Genomic DNA, 22,709 nt, shown 5'->3' on the forward strand with positions numbered 1-22,709 from the left:
TTCCTCAGTGATGTGGACACCGATGAACTTGAGTTCGGTCCGGGTTGAGTGGACACCAACCATTGATGGTGATGGGAGAGCGTGTGTTTTGTCTTTATCTCTCTCTCTCTCGTAATCACTCTCAGGTGTGGGGTAACCAGGTGAGCTGATTCTTAATGGGGAGCACCAGCACTAAGTGTGTTTCCTTCCTGTATAAACTGAGTGTTCCATGGCTGGGTTGTGCGATGGGAGACTGGTGTTCGTGAGCTGTGCCATCTTGGTCACCAATGCTCTCGCGCAGATTCCCGCTGCTGGAGCGGAGAGTTTATGGTTGTCGCTGTCTGAACTTTGGAGTTCGCTGTTTTTACAAATACATAACTGTCAATAAATGTGTGTTTCCGCTACTCTTGTCTCCCCGCATCTTTTATTGCTTTTTATTTTTAAAGTGTAACACCCATCCACTGACGTATAGATGCAGTCTTGGTTTATTACAATAAACGTTATATTTGGGTGAATTAGAGACCAGAACCTCTAAAAACTAGATGCAAAAAGTAATCACTAGACCAGTCAGTCATGTTCTTGATTAAACTGCTGATCTATGTGTTCATCTACTGCAGAAATGCGGTTGTATTGCAAATTCTTGGATATTTATAATTTGATAGTGACTCCAATTAATGAACTAATACTTGTTGCAATGAAGCTTGGTACCTTGATCCATAAGAACTACACATGGGCGCTTGCTTTGGTGTTGCCACACCTCATAGTCTGTATGCCACCCCCTTGCCACCCCATGAAAATGTCTAGATCTGCCCCTGTCTCCATAGACATCCATAAAAAAAAAATGGCCTCTTGTCTCATCAGTGTACTGCCCGTAGAATGTCTATGGGACCACCACGTTATGCTATTTTTTCTGCTAAGCTTGTTGGATCCCCTTGATAGAAGGGTTCTGACTAGAGGCTGTTTGTTATAAAAATAAAAGTCCTTCGATATTTCCTGCCCAGACTTCCTGTTTTAATAGGAAATATGTCAACACATTAAAGAAATTATGTTCGTCAAGCCATTTCAAAGGTCTTTAATTGTCATGAATGCAAAATATGTAAAATAGGCTTATTTTGCTTGTGCAAAATAGAATTCCTTATTTCTTCCTTTTGAATTTTGGGAAGAAATACAGTGCAGGTTTCACAGCTGGTTTTGAGACATTTTTTCGTAAGCTGCGAAAATATATGAAAGTACACTCATTAGCTGGTGTTGATTAACTCCTTCCCTGTTGTCTCTGTGGCACTTCTCTGTTCTGACAGCATCTGATGTGTGAATATAGACATGACTTATATTCCCTGAACTATCCACACAACAAACAAACATATCAAGTAGTCTGAATCTAAGGACTCTCTCTTGGTGCGTAACAGCTGTCAGCCTGTTTGTGATGTTTGTATGTGATGGTGAATGGTAAACACTGGACCTGACCCCTCCCTGCCCTACTGGAAGTCTTACACTGCCCCTCTGAGGGCAGCAGCGGGCAGTTTTTTGTGGGTGGGGTTTGTGTAGTGTATGTTTGGGATGTGCAAGAGTAATCGACAAATCAAGTATGTGTTTAGCACCAGCTAGTCGACAATTAAAAACACTACTCGAATATCACAAATTGATTTTCCTTTGCGCATTTGCCTGCCTGCCGTGAGCAGCACTGAATAATACTGTACTTTCCCTCTGAATCTCTCACCAGATCTCACATTTACAATTAAGTCCATGGGGGGCGCTGTGGATGTGTGTCGATGAGGCTAGATTTGGGTTAGATTTGAGACTGTTGGATGAAGGAGTTATCATGATGTCTATGGTTTGTGCTTTCAACAAATGTGGCAATACTTGTAATATTTTGATTTTTATTGAATTCTACTCTACTTTATTGATATTAAGGCTTTTAAGGTTCAATAATTGATATCATAGACAATGGAGCTGACACACACACACACACACACAATTCCCTGCCCTTCATCTCACAACCCATCTACAGTACATTACTAGCAGTGCGACGCAACAAAACAAACTAGCATGCTCCCATAATCGTCAATGAAGGCGACTACGCTGCAAGTGAAAAGACAAACTAGAATGCTTCCAAGCGTAGATGGCCAGAAATGTCATGGTTACTTTCGTAACCTCCGTTCCCTGATGGAGGGAACGATATGTTGTGTCGATGTAGTGACACTAGGGGTCACTCTTGGGAGCCCCAAACACCTCTGATCTTTTGAAAAAAGGCCAATGGGAATTGGCGAGTGGAATTTGCATGCCACTTCCCCGGACATACGGGTATAAAAGGAGCTGGTATGCAACCACTCATTCAGGTTTTGTGCTGAGGAGCCGTGACCAACTACCTGAACTGAGCGTGAGATCCGAGAACCATGTCTGGGTGGGCCAGTAGGGTGCTACTAGGACTACCTGCTCCTCGTCCTCCCTGAACTTGCACAGGGTCTGCTCTCCAATGCTGCGCTTGATAACTCATCGTCTTCCCGGGCTCCGAACAAGAGGTCGAACTCACCCTGAGACAAGCCGGCGGTCTCGTCCGAGTGCCCGACCGGGGCAAGCGAGCGTGCTGGGGAATGGGAGGTCCGTGGGGGATACCCGGCGGAGGTGGTCCCATTGATTTCCCCAAATCGCCCCCAGTGCTAACCGACGCGGCCTCAAACCCTCCCTTTTCTTACGAAAGCAAGCCGCGACCGCAACGTTGCCATGGTCATGTTCTCGCAATGAGGACATGACCTATCCACGAACGATGTCTCCGCGTGGGCAGTGCCCAGACACGTAAGACTGTGTCATATTCCATAAAAGTATGCAAATGCAAACGTGAATGCTTAGTCAACATATTGCAATGTGTTCCCCTTGTACATACTTCACATGTGTTCTTGCATTACTGTGATGGTAACAAACCATTTTTTACCTTAAAAAATTGGTGCCATTGAACCGGATATGTTATTATTCCAATGGCTAGTTATGAACATTGTAAGAACTAGCATGCTCTGCAAGATTCTCTTAAAAATTTTGTTCTTTCATTAGATTAGTTGACTAGAGAGAGAAAACTGACCGTAGACGTATAAGGTGCCGTTCAAATTGAACACGTTCTTACATTAAAAAAGCTAGCCCTTACAAAAATCGAGAGTTCGTGGCAAATTTTCAGCAAACTTGCCGCAAATTCGCCACTGATGATTTTCACACGCAAATGAGCTTTGCAGTAAACTTGCAGCAAATTGTCCATTGTTGCCAAAGGTTTGCTGGAGGTTTACCACTACCGGTGAAGAGCTGAAAACTTCTGGCAAACATTTGCAGTGGATCACAAGCTCATTTGCATGTGAACATAACGAGCGGCAAACTTGTGGCAAATTTGCGGCGTTTCGATTTTTATAAGGGAGATGCTGCGCAACGAATGGAACAGAATGCAGGTGTCTTATGACACATTTTTCAAAGTTGAAGAACTTCTTAACACGGCATCTTAAACATGCTGCTACTGAATGAGACACTGAAAAAACTAGGGATTCTATAATGTATTGGCCGATATTTACCAGCCAGTAATTTTTTATTTTTTTTATTTTTCTCCCCAATTGGAATGCCCAATTCCCAATGCGCTCTAAGTCCTCGTGATGGCATAGTGACTTGCCTCAATTTGGGTGGTGGAGGAGGAATCAGTTGCCTCCGCGTCTGAGACCGTCAATCCACGCATCTTATCACATGGCTTGTTGAGCGTGTTACTTCGGAGACCTAGCACATGTGGAGGGTTCACTCTATTCTCCGCGGCATCCACGCACAACTCACCACTTTCCCCACCGAGAGCTAACCATATTATAGGGACCACGAGTAGGTTAACCCAACGTGACTCTACCCATCCTAGCAACCGGGCCAATTTGGTTGCTTAGGAGACCTGGCTGGAGTCACTCAGCACGCCCTGGATTCAAACTCACGACTCCAGAGGTGGTAGTCAGCAACTTTACTCGCTGAGCTACCCAGACCCCCTATATCAGCCAGTTATTGATCAAATTAAAACCATCGGCATATCGGTAATAAGCATGAAAACGCTAATTACAAATTAATTAATAACTCAGTTTGTAAAACCACTGGGAATTCAAATGCACAATCCAGAAATAATAAAATCCACAATATCTAAAAGAGTTGGCACTCCTAAGAACATGTCATATTTAAATTATATTCTTTCTCGTTCTCATGTTAATGCATAAAAAACGGCATAACGGATGTGACACTTAACTTTGGGCTACACGATAAGGGGAAACCATCCAAAACGCTTTGAGACCAGCAGACTTCTGAGCTATCAAAATGATATAAATTGGAAATTAGATATATTAGAAATCATTTATTGTTAGAACAGTAAAAAAGCTTTTGTACATTTTTATAAATTTTTTATCCAATCCCCTACAAAAAAATCTAAATTAGCCGCAAATTTGCCGCTCATTATTTTCACATGCAAATGAGCTTTTGATTCACTGGAAATGTTTGCCAGAAGTTTGCAGCTCTTAGCCAGTAGTGGTGAACCTCCAGCAAATCTTTCACAACAATGGACAATTTTCCAACTCGATTTTCATAAGGGTTCCTAAGTAAAAATGTGATCTGATGACAAAATAAGGTAAGTGGCAAAATATCCGTGTCATTACCAGTGTATAGTTTTTTGTTAAAATTGGTATCTGTCCAAAAATTTCATATCGCTGCCTCTCTATAAAAAACGCAGGGCGCAACGGTCACAGACTTGTGTCTAATGCATGTTAACAAAACAATTACAAAACAGCACAGATGGATGCAAAAACGGTCTTGGCCTAAACAGCCACTAACACATATACTTGCATTATGAACTGCGCTGACACATTTTGGAAATGCAATGACGCGTGAAATCAATCTGTGAAGCTAGAAGTGTCTGTGTTTACGTACTAGCATTGCTTAAAATGCAGTAGCTGACATTTTGCTTCAGGAATTGTGAAAGGGCCTTAAAGTTAACGTGAATTGCACTTCACAACCCATTTTACTTCCGTTATGTGACATATTTCCGAGGGAAACTGATTCAATGAGGAAACAGGATTTTTCCATAATTTTATCCATCAGGAATTGATTGGATTGTGAAAAGTGTTTCATACCAAAATATGACCTTCAAGTGGTTCCAAGCAAATGAATGACCAAGCAAAGTCGTATTTACAAGCAGAAACTCAGAAGTCTAGATGATACACAAGTTGAGACGTTGGAAGGGGCAAGGCGACATGAAAGTTGATGGAAAGCAATGATTTTGCAAAATTACATTTGAAAATCTATCTATGTTGATTATAACGGGATCATTAATTCTAGTTTGTCATGTCGCTCGCATGCAGTGGATTTGGTGTCAGTCAAAGAGGGAACACAAAACCACAGGACAGCTGTTCCCCGCACACACTGTTTCTAGGGAGACTGTTCACCAACCTGTTGCTCTCCTTCTTTTCTGCTTTCTCTTTCTCTGTCCTCCCCATCATGATGCTCTCACCCTCTCAACAGCAGTATGGAGTTTAATTTTACAACAAGCACCTGTTTGCCTTCGGTTAATATGTGTACAGACGTTGCGTATTTTCTATTCAGCATCCCCATTTACAATAAGGACAGAGGCGTCTGCGGGTGCGTATGTGTGCATGCGTGAACGCGCATGTCCTGTCTTACACACACACCCATTAACCCCCCTTCATCTTCCCTTCTGTCCTCCTGTCTGTGTCTGTCGAAAGCTCACGCTCACTGTTCTCTTGAGCTCCGTCTGTTTTCACTCTTCCCTCCATCCTACAAGAACTTCTGTCTCTCCTCCTCTTATGCTATTTCTCTCTCTCTCTGTCTCTTTCATTTTCTCTCTGTCTGTCTTCAATCACTTATAAACAGAGATGAATAATCTGACATGCTGGAGATGACTTTAAGGTACAGTGTTGCTTGTGTGGTTTTTAAATTTATGATAAACTTTAGTTTTGGGCCGACTTAGAATATTAATTTGAATAATATGGGTGTTGCATTTGTGTTGCAGGAAATTGTTTCATTTTAGGTGTCAAAATATATGAAAGTGTTTAAATGTCATAAACAAGTTGTATTTTTGTCTTTTGTTGGTTTACTCTGGCGAGTGCTTTTTTTTATGTGATACTGAGTATAATCACTAATGTCAACCATAGTGTATATGTATACATATTTGCAATATGTATTAAAATAATAGAGTAGTATACTTTAGAAATAATTTTGACATGCAATTTCTGCGGTGCGAGAGACTAGGTGGAATATTTGGACCTTGAAAAATTAATTTGTGACATTTAAAATGAACCAGAGAAGGTGAGGTGTTTTACAATGGTGAAACACTTTAAAGAAATGTTGACCAGTCACAGCACCTAAAATATGTAGCACACTTGCCCCTATACATTAATTTAACCTAAAATCTTGATGTTGATTAAAAAGCTCATGGACATGTTATGCGTTAAGCTGGTGATGACACTTAAATTTATACTCTAATTAAATGAACAGTTTGTTTTGTTTTAGCTTTTCTGCTTTGTTGCACAAATGGACTCCCATCTGTTTTGAAAGTCTCCACTGACACCTAGCTTACTGTTGTATGTGCATTTGAAATAAATTACAACCTAGTCTCTAAATATATGTTTACTGAGCAGTAATGGCATGGAAAGATTATACGATTGATTTGTTGGAGGTTATTTATTTCATTTTAACCATGTTTATGTTGCAGTTAACAGCATTCTGCTCCATACAAGGTGTTAATGAGGGTACGTTCAATGAAACTGTAATCTGAACATATTGTACCTGCATATGTGTAGTGTGGAAAATCATTATCATGCTGGTTTAGTCTGCACAAATATTTTGGTTTGATTTTGAAGTAATTTATGCTTTAATTTACTTTAACATATTTGACATCTTTAAACTATAGGTCAGCCATTTGTAGGTTGATTCCCCCAAGATGTGTTAACACTCTCAAGATATTACTCTGTGTGCTTGACCATCCCAACCAGCCCTAGCAACACTGGCTCAACCAATGGCATGAGTTTGGATGGGGACAATCAATTGACCGACCAATGACAGATGATGGGAGTGTTTGGGAAACCTGTCTGAAAACGGTTATTATTTTTGTAATTCCGTTTGGTGATGCTATTGGCACAGATACATACACTGCCTGGCCCAAAATAAAGATGCATACTCTATTTTGATGGACTGCCTTTAGCTTTGATTACGGCACGCATTTGTCGTGGCATTGCTTCGACAACCTTATGCAACGTCACAACATTCATTTCAGTCCAGAGTCGCATTAATTTTTGGCCGAGATCTTGTATTGATGACGGGAGAGTCGAACCACTCCGTAAAGCCCTCTTTTCCCTGAACCACTCTTTCACAATTTGAGACCAATGAATCTTGGCATTGTCATCCTGGAATATGCCCTTTCCGTCACAGAAGAAAAAAATCCATTGTTGGTATAACCTGGTCATTCAGTTAGTCAGCTGACTTGACATTTTATTGCTGCATAATGTTGCTGAGCCTAGACCTGACCAACTGAAGCAAACCCAGATCATAAAACTGCCTCCAGAGGCTTGTACAGTGGGCACTATGCATGACGGTTCATGCGTTTCCCTTCTTACCCTGACGTGCCCATCGCTTTTGAATAAGGTAAATATGGACTCATCAGAGCACGTTGCCTTTTTCCATTGCTTCACAGTCCAATGTTTATGCTCCCTAGAAAACTGAAGTCTTTTTTTCCAATTAGTCTCACTAACAAGTGGCTTTCTTGTGGCCACACAGCTGTTTAGTCACAATTCTGTAAGTTCTCATCACATTGTGAGTGTGGAAATGCTCTTACTTTCACTATTGAACATAGCTGTGAGTTCTACTGTGGATTTTTTATGATGTGACTTCACCAAGCGTTTTAGTGATCTCAGATCACGATTATTCATTTTCATTTTCCGACCACATTTCTTCCATAAAGCTGATGGTTCACCACTATCCTTCCAGGTTTTAATAATGTGTTGGACAGTTCTTAACCCAATTACAGTGATTTCAGCAATCTAATTAGTTGTTTTCTTTGCTTGATGCAGGCCAATAATTTGCCCCTTCTGAAACACAGTAACATTTGTTCCATGACCATGGGATACATCTTCTGACATGGTTATTTAAGAAATGAGAAGCTTCACACTGCATCAGTTAGGGTTAAAAAAATTGTTGCCTGCTGAAAAATATTAATCACTGCAATATTGATCCAATCATAGGCTCTTAAGTATCTGCTTATTTAAATCCAAATGGTGACTTTATTTTTTTGGCCAGGTAGTGTAGATCACCTAAACAAAATTTAAATAAAAACACTAGGTACTGAATAATAATCTCCTTTACTATCGCTTTTTCAGCTACATGATTGGTTTTTGCAATAAAAAGACGGAGAGAGAATTTAAAACAGCTACTCAGGCAGACTAAACACGTTCACACACTTGACGTGATCAGTGGGGTCCATTGAAGATAAAAAAGCAAACGTAGAGAATTAATTCTCCTCCATCACAGTCTGAGAGGGAGAGTCTGAGAAAATAATTAGATATGATGGCAGATGAAGAACAGTTCTCTCATGCTGTTTGTTAAGAGGGATTTAACTCAACGGCCTCCGTCTCTTTGCTCTGTTGCACTTGCTCTTCATTTTATTACTACCTTCCATGCAAACTGTGAGTTTGCAATTCATTACAATGGACAGTGTGACATGACAAGTATTTTTCTGTCCACACTGAATGTGAAACTGCTGTGTGGTATGACTCTATCACAGTCAGTCTGAAGATGTACAATTATTAGGAGCGGGATTTTTGACCAATGATGTTTTTCAATGGGCGAGGCTACCCAGTGCTACGCCACAGAAACAGGAACCAAGTGATCGAAAAAATTATCCAACCTGGTCTCATAGATGTTACTATACCTACATTCTTGCTAAATTATTTTTATGTGGCTTGTTGTACGTATCGTAATTGATGTTGTATGTGTTGTACATAATAAACACTAGAGGTGCTGCAACAACAATGACTTTTATTCACTATCACACAAATCATGAGTAAAATGGTAGAATATCGGTTCATAAACAATTATTTTCACCCTGTTCCTCACACAATGCTATCTTATGACATATAAACACTTTTGCTATAGCGCATGACTTGTATGGCTTTACATTTTAACATTTGCATTACATAACCAATCGATGGCGATTGTCCGACGTGGTAGGGGATCTGCGTGAGGCGATCGTCTGATGGGGAGAATTTTCGGCGACTGCGGACGGGCAGCAGGTGGACTTTTTAGTGCCCCCTTAGGGTAAAATTGTGCCCCCCAAGGGGGTTGGTGCCCTACACAGTCTGCACTCAAAAAATTAAGTCTTTATTGAATTTGAGAGTTTTTACAAGCAATTGAAAGACTTTCATTCAGATTAAGTCAGTTTCATTGAGCCAACATAATTTAGCTGAATTAGGTCAAATCAATGTTCTATAGTAGTTTTAACTCAACTTCGTTAGGTTCATCAAACTCAATTTACTAAGGTTTATTTACTACATTTTCTTTTGTTGGCCCAACTTAATTTATTTTAGTAATCATTAGTATGAGCCAGGTGAGCAAGTGTAAGGACAGTGAAACTGTTGCATTGTCAATTTAATTGCAACTGCATAAGCAAGCGTCTACGACTCACAGTCCGGTTTTTCGTTGTGCTGGTGCGAACACTTCAGGACTGTAGTGTATCAACTACATGACTATTCATCCCGGACTGAGACCATGTATTCACCTGGTATTAAGATGAGTTTTGGGTGATCCGATCACAAATGTACAAGCGAGACACATCATTGTTACACCTGGTCGTCTCTTTTTGTCCACTTCTGTTCGGATTTTGAGGAGAGAGTCTTTGATTTCATGAGGACATCCATCAATCATTATGTCTGTGTTTTACTGAATGATAATAAAGCATAAAAAAGTAAAAGACGAGAGTCGCACAGTTTCTCTTAAATATTCCCAGAAATAACGTTTAGAGCAGAATAGAGTTTAGAGTTATTTTAATGCAGTACCTGTAACTGAGCTTTTAGTGTGCATGCTGCTCAAAAAACATCCAGTGAGCAGCAGTTCTGTGGATGGAAACGCCTTGTTGATGAGAAAGGTCAACAGAGAATGCCCAGACTGGTTCGAACTGACAAAGTCTACAGTAACGCCGATAACTGCTTTGTACAATTGTGTTGAGAAGAATATAATCTCAGAATACTATTCTGAGATGCGGGTTGGCTGTGTTGTGGTGGCACGAGGGGGACCTACACAATATTAGGCAGGTGGTTTTAATGTTGTGGCTGATCGGTGTATGCCGCTAGGTTTCAGCAAAACATAAACACAAATTTTACTGAGTTCACCTTTTATGGATTGCTTTTACTCCTTGTCGCTTTATTGCATTGTGTTTGATATTGTACTGTGTTACAGGCAGAACATGATGTTCTAACCAGCTGTAATGCCATAAAATGACGAGTGAGTGGTTTGAAATCCCACTACTCATAACTGTACAATAAACATAAAATATGTTCTGATTGTCTGAGATTGTGGACAGACAAATTGATGCAGGATTTTTTTTTTTTTTTTTTTTTGCATCAAGCCTAGTTAGGACACAGTGTTACATTCTGTTTTAAACACCTTTATGTTTTGCTGCACATTCTGTAGTTATTTAATCACACAGTTATTTTTATGCTTGTCCCTGCATGCATGATACGTAAATCCAATAACTTCAGGTTCATGAAAACAGGAAAGGAAATCAAGGCCATCAAAGAGACATCAAATTGCTTTGGCATTATTCATTCATTGCATAACATCTCCAGCAGGAAGTAGATGGCCTGTTGTCTATCTATCGCCTTTGATATTTCAAAATTGCATGCTCTGCAGGGCAAGATGACCACTCCCGTATTTCCCTTTGAACGCAAGCTGTGAGGCCAGGCTCTACGGCTGGTTTGTTTTGAATCCACTGCATGGGAAGCTTGATAAAACTAAAGATCATTTCACCCTGGCAAACATCCTTACAGCCTGCTCACTGACGGAGAGCTCTCGGCCACAAATTCACTCTTCAATTCCTCAATTTTGTGTGATGGAAAATGTTATTGTCTGGCAGTGCCCGTGGTTACAGGCCAATTTGGCAGAGCAACATGTTGTGGTGAAGCCCAGGGCAAGCGGATGGCTTGAGTCTTGGAGATATTGATTTGTGTGCTGTCAGTTTTATTATATTTGTGCCTTTCCAGGGAAGAGGTACTGTAGTTTTCAGCCATTTACTACCAAGAATCACCTTGTGCGTCTTAATCAGTCAGATTGCTATCTGACTGGGCAAACACATTTAATTTACACTTAAATGAGCATGTTTATATGCACAATCTTACACAATTATGCTTAATAAGCCAACAACGTACAAAGTCATCTAAACGCTTTAAAAGTTTTTAAAACTGTTCAGCAAACACCGATTAGCACGTAGATTTTTGCACATTACCCTGATTTCGCTTTTTCGGCGTTCTGGAGGCTTATGCAATGTGTACATTAACAGATCATTTCAAATCTCATGTTTTCTTGCATTGTAGAATTTTTTATCGTTATGAGCCTATTGTTGTGCACATAAACACACTCAGTGTGTCTCCGCAAAATGGATATAAATCACATCAATAATTCTTGCGCTATATGCTATAACTCAGGTCACTAAAATTGACGTATCTGGCCTGAACAACCAGATTCAGAAACTTGGTCTAGTCGTGTCTTGTATGTGTCTCAAACCGAGACTTGTGTGTCTGCAGAACAAAAATGGCCGTTTCCCAATCACTGGCCGTTTTCAAACCGGGATGGGAGTTTTTCAATGCTTTATATGATTTGCCTACTACATTGAGGTTCCCTACTTCATTGGATAGTTGAGAAGAGAAATGCCCATCCTGGTTTGAAAACGCCCACAGATTACCATATTGAGATTCCCTACTTTCATTGGATAGTTGAGAAATGCCCATCCTGGTTTGGAAAAGCCCACAGATTACTACATTGAAATGTCCTACTTTCATTGGATAGTTGATAAACACCCATCCTGGTTCAGAAATGCCCACAGATTGGGAAATGCCCATTATTGTTCCGCAGAGACCTGTACTTTCCTCAAACCACAGTATTGCTATACATCTCAAATGCACTTTTAAGGACATCTACACTTAGCTGTCCGATCAGTAAAAAGGCATGTGGTGACCTAAGTGTAAATATCCCTTATGTTAAAGACAGATTTGTGTAAATGGGCAGTGTTTATTGATGGGCTAAGCATACTGTGTTTAGTTACTTGCATTGTATATTCTAGGTTTGTATTGTGCATGTTAGCAGTATTTTTGGGCCATGACAGTTTAATGAAGGCAGTTTGACCCAATATCCTCCATGGTTGTACCGCACTGAATATTACATAAGGAGAAACCTCCCTTTGAAAACAACCCCCGCCTGTTTCCATGGTTATTCTCTTTGCTGCTTTCAACATCAAAAACCAGCAACCGAGCGTCCAACGGTGCTTATAGGATCAATAGCTCCGTCCAGTTTTGGGTTTTATGCACAATTTTTTAAATGATTTTCCAGGAAAATCACATTTTGAGTTTTATAAATAGCCTGATGCTGCCTGTAAAAACAATAGCTTTCCAGCACTTAAAATAAAAATCCCATAGATAACCTCCAGCGATGTGCCCATCAGATTAATGAACGGTGAAAATTGCGCTTATACATTATTAATTTCTGCATCCCTGACAACCTTATTTCATTTATTTCCTTTTCTCTGCCCTTGTTTATTACACAATATCCCCCAGCCATGCTATGAAATGATCAAACCATTATTAACTATCTTTAATGCCTTGTCGTCTTGTTTGTTCAGTTTTAATCAGGCCATTTGGTTAGTTTTCCTTTTCCTAGGAGAGTTTTAACAGCTGTTGCAACTGCAACACTTCTCATAAATGATGTTCAGGCAACAGGTAACAGCAGCTTTTGTGTTTGCTGTTGTGGAAATAATGCACCCCCTCTCCCCCCCTCTCAAGAACCTGTCACAACTGTGTAGCCTAACTGCATTTGAATGCTCTGAATTATAAACAATAAAGATGCGTTTACGTAAAATAAAATAATGTCAGAAACACACCTGCCGGGAACAAGTCTAGATGTCTTTGCAGTGAGCACATTTACATGCATGATCTTTCACCACTTAAAGCTGCACTATGTAAGATTTTTTGGTTAAAAATGAACAAATTGCCATTATTGATTGAGTACATAAACAATCAGTGTTCAAAACAATGTCCTTACTTTACCCCAATTCATTTCGGTAAGCCTATAAAAATAATTTGTATTTTGAGCTGTCGGGTCGGATTTGGTGCAAAATCGTTGGCTTATGTCGTTTCTTTTTGCATCATGACGTCATGTCCGTAAACACAGGAAAGAAGCGCCGGCTGTCATGTGTTCCGGCTGAGGACGATGTTCAGTTCAGTCAGTCACAATCACACAGTTCAGGACAGCATCGCTGCAGTCTGGATGGATGATTATCTGTTATCCATTTGGCAAAGTTGTTTACCTGCTATAATGCTTGGAATTGGATACAGTATGTTGTCTGGTAGGGGTAATGCTGTTATGAATCGAACATTACTTGTGTGTTTACCTATCGCGATCCGTTGTCGGGGGAAGTTACTGTATGACTTCTGAAATGGACTTCTTGTACATATTATTTTCATGTTTAATAAAGTATATTTTATTCCCATTATTGCTTGTTTTATGTTTTAGTTTACAGTGTTATTAGGCCTACAGTTTCACTTGCTTTATCAACTGCTATGTTCATTTTTTCAGTTTTTGTATTAGTTGCTGTTTTAGTCTTTTGACAAAAAATGTCCTTTAAAAATAGTCAATATTTTGTCATGTTATATACATTAATTTTAGTCAGTTTTACAAAAATGTCAACGAAAATAAAAACTTTTACTTGGTGATGATGTGCAAAATGGACAAAAAAAATGTCAAACTGTAACAGACCAAACTTTAATCAAATATTCAAATATTTAGAAAAAAATGTATAAACATTTTCTAATGTAAACATGTATCAAACATACAGTATAAATGTACATAGGCCTACTGTCCTTGTTGTGAAAAACCTGAGCTCCTGAAATAATAGACGGAAGTATTAGCTACTTTTTAGAAGTTAGCATGTACTCTGAATTCTTCATGCTTTAGAGACTTACTCATTTTCCATGAAAGGATATTACATTGCATGTAGCGTATTTCTTATGGAAACAGTGTATTCACAACGCAAGTTACGCAATGCAAATTACAATTATTCTGACTAGCACATCATTTAATTCAAGTTCACATGTTCATTCGTTTCGTTGTGCTGATGTAAGTTGTTCCATAAATGTTGTGGGTATATTGATGAATTTCATGTTTAAGTAGAATGTGTTTGAATGAGGTATTACCTCGTTTTAAAGCGGTTCATTTTGCCGGTGTTAGCAAGTTCAACTCACGCAGCTAACTGGATTAATGTATGTGGCGAGCAGGGCAGGGCCGAGCAGCATCTGGGCAGAGCGAGGCTGGGAAGATGAGTGATGAATGAGCTCCACCTGTGCGCCACACCGGTCTTGCGTTCCAGTTAGAGGCGTGGGAGTATTTGAGGAAAGGAGACAGCGGCAGACGAGAGAGAGAGACACACGAAGCTGTCTGTCTGTGTGTCAGTGTCGTTAGTGTAATGCTGAAAAGCCCATTTGAGTTTGTTTATTAAAGTTATACCTTTGAGTTGAAGCCCAAGTATCCTGTGTCCTCCTTTCCCTCCCTTCCTTGAACGTTTACACTGGTGCCAAAACCTGGGAAGGAGGAAGGACGCGCCGTCAAGAAGTCCTCGCCGCTGGCTGAGGATTGCGATGCCAACGGAGTGCTCGATCCGGTGGCGCTGGAGATCTGCGTCAACCAGCAACTGAAAGGGATGACTGAGGGGTCCAGTGCCATCGCCCGGCGTCACAGACGGAAGCACGACAGCAAGCTGAGGGCCAGTCGACGGCGTGTCCGGGGCCGGCGAGCCTGCCTCTCTTTCCTCTCTGCTTTCTCCTCTCTCTCTCTCTTTCTGTTCTCCCCTTCCCCATCTCCTCTCCCTCATCCTGTTCCCACTCCCAGAAATGGGGAGGGGGGAGTATGTCACAGGCCGGAGAATTCCCCGAACGAGTTTGGCGATGGGGGTATGTGGCGAGCAGGGTGGGGCCGAGCGGCGTCTGGGCAGAGTGAGGCCGGGAAGATGAGTGATGAATGAGCTTCACCTGTGTGCCACAGGAGAGGTGACAGCGGCAAACGAGAGAGAGAGAGACACACGAAGCTGTCTGTCTGTCTGTCTCTGTGTGTGTCAGGGTCGTTAGTGTAATGCTGAAAAGCAATATGTGTTGGAGCTGCTGAAAAGCAGCTGTGTTGTAGTGTTTAATGTCCACTGAAAAGTGTCACATTAAAGTGTCTTACGTGTTTGTCATTCCGGTCCCAGCTTCCTCCTTGCCTATCTTGTGAATTTTATTGCAGTGGATTAAATGAATCCATATCTAATATCTTCTTCTGTTTACAGATTGTCAAGATGTTTCCTCTTCTGTTTATATCTTGCACTGTTCATATATTACAGTATAATTTTTATCGTCATATTTTCGTCAACAGTATGCTTGAATAAAATCATTATTAAACATTATTATCTTCATGATGCGCCTTTTTCGTCTCGTCTTCGTTATCGTTGACAAAATCAAAAAACCTTTCATCAACAAATGTTTTCATTATTGATTTCATTGACAAGATTAATAATGTAAAAATACACTGTCTTACACTGAACTCGAATCAGCATTATCACAAGTTTCACCTCTTAAATTGATAAAACAATACAATACAAACATTAATAGTCGATAAAACACTTGAATAATCATATTAAAATATACTTGTAACTGGTGGTGATTCAGGAGAGTCCCGTTCTTTATGTAAAAGCGCTTTGAGTGTAGTGTCAGAAATGTGTAAAATTCATTCATTCAAAATATGTAAATAAGAGTGTTTATCTTCATCAAATTAAGTAATATTTCATTTTTAAATGTTTAATCGTATAACATAATGATATCAACATGAAAATAGCATGTTATGACTCTGGCTCCGAATATCTTCCAGTCAAGCTAAGCTCAAATTGGGAGATTCATCCGCCAGAAGAGCAGTGCCAGAGCACGAGTGATGTAATGTATTCTTCTGCAAATTGTTCGCCATTTTAAATTTCAACCACGGATGTCGCTAGAGAGCACAAAGTAACATAGTGCAACTTTAAGAAACCGACATAAGCAGACTGTGTGTAAATACCTTAAACGGTTTTCTTTAATGGGGTAAGGTCATAAACGGTTTAAGCAAAAACTGATTTACACAGGTACATTTTGTCCATAGCCCCGATTTCGCTCTGCATGTAAACATCTTTAGTGACGTTCTTACCAGCTTATCCAATGTGTGCAAGTGCTGTGTGCATGCCTGTTTACAAAAAATAACCTGATGATTTCAAATCTTATGTAAACATGGGTTTCTTGCATTGTCAGGTTTTTTGAATAAGCTGATTTTCTGGGTGAATCTCAAGAAAACATGTCCAGGTCACATTTCATCCCAAAATCAAAAGAAAAAAGACAAATAAAGCCTACATTAATGGTGCACTCAGTAATTTTTTGTGCATGTTGTCTTGGACTTACACTGACACCTAGGGGCCGGATGCGGCATCATTCAAACTAAATATAATACAGTCGTTTTCTGTTACCGTTGGCATTGAAGAAATTCACTATTCACAGTCAGCCATGATTAATTTATTTAGGTGCACTTAGTAATTTGGAGCTAATTTAAATTTTTTTACACAATGAATAAATTGTGTTTTTGTGAAGTATGATCCGAATGGTGTACACTCATATGAGATGAAGACTGTACTCATAAATGTTTTCAATAATAAGTGTTTTTATATACATGGTGTGGGTCACCCCCCTCAATGTCTGTCGCCATGTTGAAATCACATGACCCGCGGTGTTTCACTAAACGTTGAAGAAGAGAATCCTCACGCTCATTGACTGCTGCCTATGTGGATATGCTTGGCTATGCTTATGTAGCACACAGTGTTGTTGTTAGGTGATGTGAAGAGTCAAAAGAACACAATGGAACAATGGGAGATTTAGTAGCTGTACTGCTGAAGAAGCAAAAAGGTCTGTACAGATGGCAATACAGCGTCTAACACCTCTGTCATATCGGTACTTAAACTACACGAAGAAGAGCAATGCTAAAGCTAGCTAGAAAACTACTGAATGCCCCTTTAATCAATGAGTGAAAGTGTCCAATAACAGGACGGTTACTGAGATTAAGCGAGCAGTATTCGGCTGGTCATGTGATTCTAACATGTCAGCCCCCATGTGTGGACCCTCTCCATGTAGAATAAAACAGCTTTTATAAGGTTACTGATATTACTGCGAGTCTTCATCTCATGTGAGTGGTCATGATTTTATACATACTGTTTAAAATGAAAATAATTTCTTAAGGAGTACATCTTTTTTAATGAGATAAAAATACTGAGTGCACCTTTAAGAGTATTACGAATTTTTTTACATTGTGACTTAATTTTTATTAGATTTCCCTCCAATTTTTTTTGTAGCTCCTCTTGTTCTCAGTGGCGATTCCAGTTAGATTGTCATTATTGTAATACAATATATATTTTTTTATTGTATTTCTGTAAAAAAAAAGTGAGTGTAGTTTTTTTAATTGAAATCACCATAAATTAGGCAGTACAACAAAATTATTATTATTATTATTATTATTATTTTTTTTTTAAGGTAATGACAATTGGGCTAAAATGTGCTTTATATTCATTAAAAAAAAATAACATCACAATACAAAAATTCTTACTGGTGCTGAAAATAGGCTCCCAAATGTTTTCTTTCTTTTGATTTTGCGGTGAAATTGCTCTTGACAGGTTTTCATGAAATTCACCCGACTACCTGATCTATATTTGCCACTCTCCTTGACGTATAAGCTCTATTTATATCATACTAGGTATATATTGCAAATGTTCCTGAAATATCTCTACTAACATCATGATCAAATATTTGGAAAATCCAAACATTCATTATTTTTTACCTTTCAAGAGGACATAGGCTTTTAAGCTTAGTTATTTAAGGTATGCGGTAAAGTGGTCTGTGTGCTTCTATAATGAGTAGCGCTCTAGTTTTCATGCAAAAATTTAGGCTGAAGAGAGAATGGCAGTGAATGGCTGTAATTGCAATCAGGCCTCTCTCTCTCTCTTTCTCTCTCTCTCTTTGTGCCCTCCACTAATTGAAGACACTCTATAATAACTATGGCTGACTGGGAAAATGTCACGGTCGAGTTGACGATCGGTGCTGACGTGTAAGGCAACGAGAGTGGGGTTGTGTGACCTGCCCTGGCCCTTTGAGGGCGTGTTCAGAGAAATGGCAAAAATGATGCGGGCATTGAGCATCAGTGTTGTTTCATCGCCCTCAAATCAACACAGCACATTAAATGTCACAGGCATCAGAGAAGGGCTTAGCTGTAAAGGGTATAGAGATTCTATCTTTTTTGTTCTGTTTTTGCATATTCACACTCTGCCTCAGCTCATTTGAATTTCATCAACAAAAAAAAATAAAAATAAAAAAAAAATGGAAAGATAAGCTTTGTGTTCTTTCCTGGTAGGCTGAGGAGACAATAACAGATGAATCGGGAGACAGTATGACAGAAACTCCGCTTCTGAAATGAGCTCTCCCTTCTAACAACACCTGGCAGAGATGAATAACACAAACCGTGGAGTAAATTCAGACATGCTCTGTGTCATGCATGACCTCTCTAAACTCATTATTAATAAGATGAACCGGCTCCTCTCTTGACTTCATATTAACCCTTGAATGTCACCTACAGGTTATGTGTGTCTGGATTGATTTGAAAGATTTTTTATGCATTTGGCCTCTAAATACTTAATGACATTTCATTAAAGAAGCCATGTTGTACACTTTTATAGCATATTTTATTTTTGGGCTTTTTAAAGACAGGAAAAGTGGATAGCATAATCAGGAAATGTCCCGAGCCGGATTCGAACTTTGGTCGCCACATATGCACCACAGCGCAACATGATGTGCACTACCTGCTATGCCACTTCTTCAACAATTTGCAGTGTTTTAATTCACTCCTGAAGCCCACTTATAATGTTAGTCAAGTTTTCTTGCACCATAAACAATCAAAATTTAGTTCTGACCATTACGATTTTCCACCATTAGGCCACGCTCAACGATGGGACTTGATGTTATCAATTGGAAATGATTGGTGAAAAGTTGTCCCTATATGACAGATGGTTAAAGGGGAGGGGCTGAAAATTACTGACTGATCACACTGTAAATTCAGCAAAAGTATGTCAAAAGTTCTGCTGCTGAAATCGGTCTGTGCTCACCGAAATTTGAATCACTGCCCCCCAGTAACTGAAGCTGGATGTGTTGTTCCAGTGGAAATGTCAACAAAGTGGCACCAAAAACATGTTTTACTGTTAAGGTGCGTTCACGTTATGTCGGAATTACCGTAATAACTAGGGATGTGCAAAACTACCAATTTTCATAATTGACTAGTCATGCGGCAAGTTATCATCATGCAAAAACGCTCTCTAAGAAGTTGCGTCTCTTACTTAATTTGAGAATTGTGTCTCTCATAAAAACCACCACCACTAAAAATATTACTGTTAGTAGTCGACCCCACTAATTGACTAGTCAGTTGTTGGAAGACTAGTCGATTACTCATCCACCCTGGCACATAGGGCTGCGTGATATAACTATATCAATATTTATTGGAAAATATTAATTTTCGATAACGATGATAGACTTTTGAGAAATGTGCGATATTTAGCCTATGTTATACATCTAGATGATCAGATCAGGTATGTGTCACACAACCAGCTTACTGAAATCAGGACTGGTGAAGTAAAAATCCTTCTGTGATATGTCCCCTTTAAAAGCTGTGTATTTCATCTAGTGAATGTAGAACGTAGAGACATACAGCATGCTTGTACTGGCTAAAATCACTCTTCTATTTTTTGGTTAATAACCCAAATATACAAAAAAACTTGCCCATTTCATGCATTATTCATTGTTTTAACCCTTTTATTTACCCCCAGTCCAAAAAAGCTCTAAAATTAGAAAGTGATGAGGAAGACAATTAGGCAGGTATTCCCTGAGCTGTAAGAGGCCTCGCTCAGGAAATCAAACACAAATGGACACATTTCCTCTAGAGTCTGACTGTCTGAAGAGCATCACGTGACAGCCATCTTGTAGCTGAGAAGATTGTATTCCTGATTCCTCCCACCTCACAAACAATTTGCTGCTAATGGATGCATTTGTCTGCTTGTTAGATTCTGTCCTCAAGGAATTGATGCACTGAAATTCCCCTCCCAGGCCGAAAACAGTCCTTTAATGTGGCACAGGGGCTTTTGATTGGTTATGCGTACTCTCCTGCTGGTCCATGTCGTTTAAAACTCCCAGGTTTTGTAAGGACAGTTTCAGCATCCTAGAATGGCCAACAAATGACAGGCTATATGTTTAGTTTTGGAATACATGGGAATTAATTCCCTTGTTTTATGAGAAACTGGATCAGATGTAGTCATGGCTAATTTACAGGCTGATAATCAAATACGTTGTAGCAAATAATTGCTGAAATGAACAAACGTTTTCTACAATATTTACTCAAAATATGATTAAAAAAATATTTTAAGAGGACAACATTTTTGGTAGATTTAAGATACTAGGAGTAATGACCATTTCTGTTAATCGCCATATGACCAGATTGTAAGTACCACAATGCTAGGGTGTTGTGGGTGATTGCCAGCGCGTTGCTGTGCATTTGCTAAGGCGTTCTTATTGGTTTTCAGTATGTTTTCAAAACTTGGTGCCACAATGCTAAGCTGTTGTGGGTGTTTGCCAGAGCGTTGCTATGCGGTTGCTAAGGCATTTTTATCGTGGTGGGAGAAAGGTGCCTCTGGTTGTTTCTTGAAGGGTACTTCGGAATGTTCTGCGCACAGTATGCATGACGTAAATTTTGTCATAATCCAGTCCACGCGCTGGCCAGATTTTCTTGATTCGCTGACGTGGTCATCGTCTGTGCACATCGTCGGCGCATATGCCGGCCATTGACTCCACTAAAAGAGTTTCACAAAGAAGTTGTAGTGGGCATGCGTCAAACGCATTCGTACTCGGTCAGAAGAGTATACTCACAAAGGCAACGCAGCCGACCAGGTGCAAGCCGATCAGGAACACACAAAAACGAAGTATACCTGAGCCTTTACAGGCTCCATATGGTTAGGATTAGGGTGGGCGGGGTTAGGGCATCTGCTGCCTCCCAGGAACAAACTGAGGCCCCTTTGTACAATGGGCCATTCTTATTGATTTTCAGTACATTTTCAAAACTCTGTGCCACAATCAGTGTTGGATAAGTTACTCTAAAAAAGTAATTAATTACTAACTACTAATTCTATACCACAATTTTATAGTGTAATTAGATTACTATACTAATTACTCTGTCTGAAAAGTAATTGCATTACTTATTACTAATTACTTTCTAAAACCCTTATCAACCTCGGCCAAATGAAAAATATATGGATAGACATGAAATTGTTCTTTAATTCTTTCAAATAAATCATATAAAATCAAATAAATTATTCATGAACTGGTCAAAGAATTTAAGGGGGCTGCATTAAATTAGAAAACATACATTTTAACATTAGACATTATATTTCGATTTTAAATTCACTATTGTTTTATATAGAATTGTTCTATAGTCTATACAGTATTTAACACAATTACATCAGAAGTAACTGTAATTAATAAAGAGTAATCCCTTACTTTACTTTTTTCAATGAAACATTTGTTTAATTACAGTAATTAATTACTTAGTAATGCAATACACCCAACACTGGCCACAATGCTAGGTTGTTGTGGGTGATTTCCATGGTATTGCTATGTGGTTGCTAAGGTGTTCTTATTGGCTTTCAGTATGTTTTCGAAACTCGATGCTACAATGCTAGGTTGTTGTGGATGATTGCCAGGGCATTGCTATGCAGTTGCTAAGGTGTTCTTATTGGTTTTCAGTACCTTTTTTTAAAAACTTGGTGCCACAGTATTAGGCTGTTGTGGGTGGTTGCCAAAGCATTGTTATGCAGTTGCTAAGAGTTATTTATTATTGGTTTTTGCTATATGTACAGCACAGTACATTGCTATACGGTTGCTTGGGTGTTCCATGATATTCTGGTCCATAGATATAGCTCACGTTTTTAACATGGGTCTATGGGATTTCTTTTACCCATTTTGTTGTCTGAAAGGGGGCCATCATAAGTATGATTGCTTTGAAAAATAAAAGCCCTCTCCTCAAGAATTTAAAATATAATTCATGGTTGTTGCACAAGTGGTGCGGGATGAGTTACATGCCAAAGTTTAATACTAATAGTTGGGGGTTTATTCAAACCCCTAACCCTAATTAAGAGCAATAGTAATAGTGATGCTTAGCAAACACCATTGAGGGCATCAACATGCAAATAAAGCCATCTTTTATTGTATAGTTACCTAATTACAGTTCATCTTACTGCCATGACTTTTGTATAAACAGGAAGTCCTCTTGTTTCAAGGTCAATTGAGTGAGGTGTTTTCACTTCCAACTTGTCATTTTGACTGAGTCTCTTGTGT

The 22,709-nt window shown here is 39.4% G+C and overlaps 1 protein-coding gene across 7 annotated transcripts in view; it reads left to right on the forward strand.

Moving 5' to 3' along the window:
* Positions 1 to 22,709, forward strand: part of LOC127433318 (polypyrimidine tract-binding protein 3-like) — a 106,941-nt gene that overhangs the window by 28,715 nt on the left and 55,517 nt on the right. The window lies entirely within an intron of this gene.

The sequence above is a fragment of the Myxocyprinus asiaticus genome, chromosome 43, assembly GCF_019703515.2.
Source record: "Myxocyprinus asiaticus isolate MX2 ecotype Aquarium Trade chromosome 43, UBuf_Myxa_2, whole genome shotgun sequence".
In the NCBI taxonomy this organism is placed as follows: domain Eukaryota; kingdom Metazoa; phylum Chordata; class Actinopteri; order Cypriniformes; family Catostomidae; genus Myxocyprinus; species Myxocyprinus asiaticus.